This window comes from Triticum dicoccoides, chromosome 5B (genome assembly GCF_002162155.2).
Source record: "Triticum dicoccoides isolate Atlit2015 ecotype Zavitan chromosome 5B, WEW_v2.0, whole genome shotgun sequence".
Taxonomy (NCBI): Eukaryota; Viridiplantae; Streptophyta; class Magnoliopsida; order Poales; family Poaceae; genus Triticum; species Triticum dicoccoides.
The window spans coordinates 712,520,609-712,527,042 of NC_041389.1; positions in this window are offsets into that span (position 1 = coordinate 712,520,609).

The following is a 6,434-nucleotide window of genomic DNA, read 5'->3' on the forward strand; positions in this document are numbered from 1 at the left end:
GGTAGGCGAGGGCGCGGCGGGAGCCGCCCCGGAGCACTGCGGCGGCGGCCATTGCGGCGGCGGCGGCGCGGGGAGGGGGGTGGGGGGATGGGTTTTAGTTAGGGCTTTAGGAGGAGAATGGGTGAGGAGGAGGAGGCGGCGGCCACGAAGAGAAATGGGAGATGCGGGCGGCTCCCGTTACTTCTACGTCACGGTACGACCCGTGGGCCGCGCTCCACACGGGCTTCCGGGCTCGGACTGCTCGGACGGCTCGTGTGCTCTTCTGGCGGCCCAGTATTTTTCTGAATCACCATCTCTTTTCTCTAAGTTTCTATATCTCCATCTCTGCTCGGATTTGTGTGGTGACGAGGTTACAAGGATGATCATCCGAGTGCTTGATGGAGCTGATTTCCCGGAGGAGATAAACAACACGTTCATCGTCTTAATTTCCAAGATCTCCGGTCCAAAAGTTTTAGGACAATTTCGGCCTATAAGCCTTTGCAACGTAATCTACAAGATCGCGTCGAAGGTCTTGGCTAACCGGCTGAAGTTAGTTCTCCCCGACATCATCTCTGAAGAGCAGTCTGCTTTTGTCCCTGGACGACTCATTACAGACAACTTTATCACGGCCTATGAGTGTTTGCACTATATGAAAACCAGGAGGGTGAAGGGTAATAGGTTTTGTGCGCTTAAGCTTGATATGATGAAAGCATATGATCGCTTCGAGTGCCCATATCTGAAAGCGGTTATGATCAAATTGGGTTTCAGCCCCAGATTCACGGAGACTATTTATGAGGTGTGTGACTTCGGTTTCTTTCTCCATTTTGTTTAATGGTGGTAGTTTGGATGGTTTCAGGCCTTCACGTCGGCTGCGGCAGGAAGACCCGATCTCGCCATGTTTATTCCTGCTTGCAGCGGAGGGACTTTCTTGCTTGTTGAAGTCCCAAAATGGTGTTCAGGGAATAGCAGTGGCACTGGAAGCCCCGTTGGTTAATCACCTCCTCTTTGCCGACCACAGTCTACTCTTTTTTTAGGCTAACAAGGCGTCTGCTACGCGTGTTAATGGGCTCCTTAGAGCTTATTGTGATGCATCCGGTCAGAGGATAAATGTGGACAAATCTTCGATTTTTTCAGCAAGGGGGTAGCAGACTCGGAAAAGGTTGCGATCAAGAATATCCTCGACGTACACAACAAGTCGCTAACTGAGAAATATTTGAGATTGCCTTCGGATGTAGGCAGAGCAAAAGAAGGATCTTTCAAATCTTAAAAGACAGAATCTGGAAACGGGTTCAAGGTTGGATGGAGAAGTGTCTGTCAGCTCGAGGGAAAGAGGTCCTTATCAAATCTGTAGCCCAAGCCATCCCAACATATTTGATGGCATGTTTTAAACTACCTCGGGGTTTATGCGAGCACATCAATAGTTTGATCCGGAAATTCTGGTGGGGGAGTAAAAACGGCGAGAGGAGGACAGCATGGGTGTTGTGGAGAACAATGTCAAAACCAAAGTTTATGGGTGGCCTGGGTTTTCGAGATATCGAGATGTTCAAGTTGGCTCTACTTGCTCGTCAATCTTGGAGGTTAATGCAGCAACCGGAATCCCTGAGTGCTTGAGTTCTTAAAGCTCGGTACTACCCAAATATAGATTTGCTGAATGCCACATTGGGAAATGCCCCTTCCTAGGTCTGGCGTTCCCTTTTGGAGGGGCGGGACATTCTGTCCTTGGGGCTTATCAAGAGAATCGGCTCCGGCGCAAGCACTAATGTTTGGCATGATAACCGGCTGCCGAGGGAATATAAGTTGAGGCCCATTTGTGCCCGTTCAATGAACCCTCCGATGATGGTATCGGGCCTTATTAATCCTGTCACCCGGTCATGGAACAAGCAAGCCCTAACTAATCATTTCATCCCTGCTGATGTTGAGGTCATTCTCAATATACCGCTCGGCACCAAGCAACAGGAGGACTTCTGGGCTTGGCATTACGATAAGCGAGGTTCTTTTCAGTAAGGTCAGCATACAGATTGATTTGTGCTATCAAAACACAAAGAGAAGATTGGCTTGAACATCGACCAGGCCATTCTAATATTATTGCTGACAAAAACTCATGGCCCCAGCTGTGGAAGGTGAAGGTTCCTTCAAAAATCCAAGTTTTTGTGTGGCGTTTGGCGCATACATCAATTCCAACAGGCTTGGTTAGACATGAAAGGCATATGGCAGATTCTCCATCTTGCTCTACCTATGGAGCAGAGGAGGACACTTGGCGTCATTCGCTACTAAGTTGCCGCATGGCAAGATGTGTTTGGGCTTTGGAGGACGATGAGCTGCTCGAGCATGTGATATCAAACCAAAACGAAGATGCAAGGCTTTGGCTGTTCTAGCTTTTTGAGACAACAAATCAACAAGGCCTAGCTCGAATTTTAGTGACTATGTGGGCGATATGGTGGGCCAGGAGGAAAGCTATCCATGAGAATGAATATCAGAGCCCGCTTTCCACCATGAGCTTCATAAAGAGATTTTTGGAGGAGCTAGACATAGCTAACTTGCATAGACCCAGGGCAAATGAAGCACGAGTGGTCCGGCAGAGTGCCAAAGTGTGGCTACCGCCTTCGGGCGAGGCTGCAAAATTCAACTGTGATGGGGGCCTGTCAACGTTAGGAGACAAGGGTGCAGCGGGAGTAGTATGCCTTGACAATTTTGGGAAATTCTTGGGTGCTTCGGCGATGGTTTTTGACGGCCTCACCGACCCGGCTAGTCTGGAGGCACAAGCGTGCAGCGAGGCACTAGCCCTAGCCCGGGATTTGAATCTGCAAGATCTTTCCATTGCCTCAGATTGTGCATAAGTGATTTCAAACATCAAATATGCAGGCTCTCCCACTTATGCTCCTATCCTTAGAGAGATTCAAACTAGTAGCAATAATTTTTCTTCTGTTGAGTTCCGTTTCGAGAGTAGAGACAATAATTTTGAGGCCCACTCGCTAGCTAAGGGAGTTGCGCCTCTCGCGGTGGGTCGCCATTTGTGGCTAGGGGTTTTGCCAGAGATTGCTTGTATTTCGGATGTCGTGAACTTGGAATAAATGTTGGAAATATGCCCTAGAGGCAATAATAAAATAGTTATTATTATATTTCCTTGTTCATGATAATTGTCTATTGTTCCTGCTATAATTGTGTTATCTGGAAATCATAATACATGTGTGAATACATAGACCACAACATGTCCTTAGTGAGCCTCTAGTTGACTAGCTCGTTTATCAATAGATGGTTACGGTTTCCTGACCATGGACATTGGATGTCATTGATAACGGGATCTCATCATTGGGAGAACGATGTGATGGACAAGACCCATCCTAAGCATAACACAAGATCGTGTAGTTCGTTTGCTAGAGCTTTTCTAATGTCAAGTATCATTTCCTTAGACCATGAGATCGTGTAACTCCCGGATACCGTAAGAGTGCTTTGGGTGTACCAAACGTCACAACGTAACTGGGTTGCTATAAAGGTATACTACAGGTATCTCCAAAAGTGTCTGTTGGGTTGACTCGAATCGAGACTGGGATTTGTCACTCCGTATGACGGAGAGGTATCTCTGGGCCCACTCGGTAATGCATCATCATAATGAGCTCAATGTGACCAGGTGGTTGGTCACGGGATCATGCATTACGGTATGAGTAAAGTGACTTGCCGGTAACGAGATTGAACGAGGTATTGGGATACCGACGATCGAATCTCGGGCAAGTAACATACCGATTGACAAAGGGAATTGTATACGGGATTACTTGAATCCTTGACATCGTGGTTCATTCGATGAGATCATCGTGGAACATGTGGGAGCCAACATGGGTATCCAGATCCCGCTGTTGGTTATTGGCCGGAGAGTTGTCTCGGTCATGTCTGCGTGATTCCCGAACCCGTGGGTCTACACACTTAAGGTTCGGTGACGCTAGGGTTGTAGAGATATTAGTATGCGTTAACCTGAAAGTTGTTTGGAGTCCCGGATGAGATCCCGGATGTCACGAGGAGTTCCGGAATGGTCCGGAGGTGAAGATTTGTATATAGGAAGTCCAGTTTCGGCCACCGGGAAAGTTTCGGGGGTCACCGGTATTATACCGGGACCACTGGAAGGGTCCCGGGGGTCCACCGGGTGGGGCCACCTATCCCGGAGGGCCCCATGGGCTGAAGTGGGAATGGAACCAGCCCCTGGTGGGCTGGTGCGCCCCCATTGGGCCTCCCCCTGCGCCTAGGGTTGGAACCCTAGGGGTGGGGGGCGCCCCACCTGACTTGGGGGGCAAGTCCCCCCCTTGCCCCCCCCCTTGAGATTGAATCTATAGAGGGCCGGCGCCCCCCGGGCCCCTATTAAAGAGGGGGGGGGAGAGGAGGAGAGAAAAGTGAAACATGAATATGGCCTTGTGAACCAATTTTACTTTAATTTATTTACCAAGCTTCTCATCAAAATATAAGGTGGATCATGGGCACAATTTAATAAAAAATATTCACACAAACACATTAATATGGTCTGGGAAATCACAAGTAACATACTATAATATTTATATCCCGTTGCAACACACGGGCATTGTCCTAATTTTTCTATAAAAACTAGGCTAGCCTTTTTATTAGTCTCTCAATGGGAATAATCAGTGAACAAGTTATGAAGAGAGATACTCCCTCCATTCCAGAATATAAGGTGTATAGATTTTATTGAAGTATAAGTAGATATTGATATATACAGTAAAAAATAAACAAAAATATATAAATACTTTTCATAATGGATCTAATGGTACAAATATGGTGTCATGGATATTGATATATTTTACTAAAAATCGGTCAATCATGCACATATTTAACTTTTGAAAAAACTAATGCACGTTGTGTTTTGGAAGGAGGAGAGCGAGATCAAGAAAACCGTTTGCATCCATAGTGCAAAAGACTGACGTCGTCAGATCTACTACTTACTGGATACTACTAGAATCACAACTCAATGAATCAAGTGCAAAATTGGTCGATCATGCACATATTTAACTGCATGCAACTCTTTGTGACATTCAAATAGTTTTCGACGAGGAGAGTAAAAGAATCTAGTTTCAACATAAGCAACAAATTGATAATGAACGTATTCGTCTAATATAATGATTTCCTAGTTGTCCTTGTTGTTTTTGACTTTTTGTGTCTCCACACTCTGGCCCACTTAGCCATCTCGCGCCATGCTGAAGAAACCTTCTTATATGTTCATCAAGCTTCTCAACGATAGTTTTGTTCATTAGAACTCAAGATCTATGTTGAGAGGGGATGTTCGATAGGAAATATACAGAACAAAGAGATCCCACAGGATAGTTGCAACCCACATATTTTTTTTTCATCAACAAACAAGTTGGTAATCCCAATATTCATGTCAATTCTCTTTCACAAAGCTTGGGAGGCAAAGGCGCATTTCCTCCATTCCTTCTAAAAGCATCTAGCACTCCTCTCAAGTATTTTTTATGCTCCTTGAGTGTCAACTGAATTAGGCCAACAACCTTTTTGAAGCGTTTAGGTTTGATGTCGATAGTCTCAATATAATTTTGGGAATAAATACATATATTCAAATAGATCGGATGATATGAAAAACATTCACTATTTAACTAGAAAAGTTCAAAATGAAACTCTATAACTTAAAGTTCCACATTATTATTTTCACTAAGTAAACAAGTAAAGGCCGGTGGTTAAGTATAATGTCAAGTAGACCCAAGTGAATATATTTCACACTTTCTTTATTTGTCTCACCAACCGCCTAAGAATATTGAAGTCAATCCCCACAATTTTCATGACACTGCTAACACAGAGCTTGTCAATAGCTTTCTTTTGCACCTCGCAATATGACTAGGACTAAGCCTTCCTCCTCTTAATCTCCGTCAGCGAGCCCGTACATTCACCCTCCCCTTGATAGCTGCTCTGACGAGCAATGGTGGTCGGAGCGGTGGTGGTCGCGAGATGGGTTATGGTTTTAGTCCTTGCAGGGGCGACACTTCATCCTTGAATTGGTCTTCCAAGATCCGATCCTTCTCGACGTTGTCCATCAGGACGGATTCGACGGAACTCCAGTGTAGATTCCTAACGGCTTCTCGGGGATGCAAGGTTAGGGCTTCTTGTCATGCGTACGCGATGACGAGATTAACTGTCAAGTTCTTTAGATTGATTCAAGGGTTCAATGATGGTAATCATGGCTCTGAGGCGATGGTATTTAGGGGCATGTGCACGAATAATTCCCAGTTGTCATTGACAAGTTCAGGCCAGTTTTGGTGTGGCCGTGGCGACAACGACGTGTCGACAATGATCATTCAACGGTCCAGATACCTCAATGTAATTTTTAATATATTTTTATTTCATGCTTTATACTCTTCTCTGGCAGGCCCAAGAAATCTCCGGCGGCCCAGTCAGTACTGGCTCGGCCGGCCACAAAAAGCTCGCGAGGAAATGACGGTTCTGCC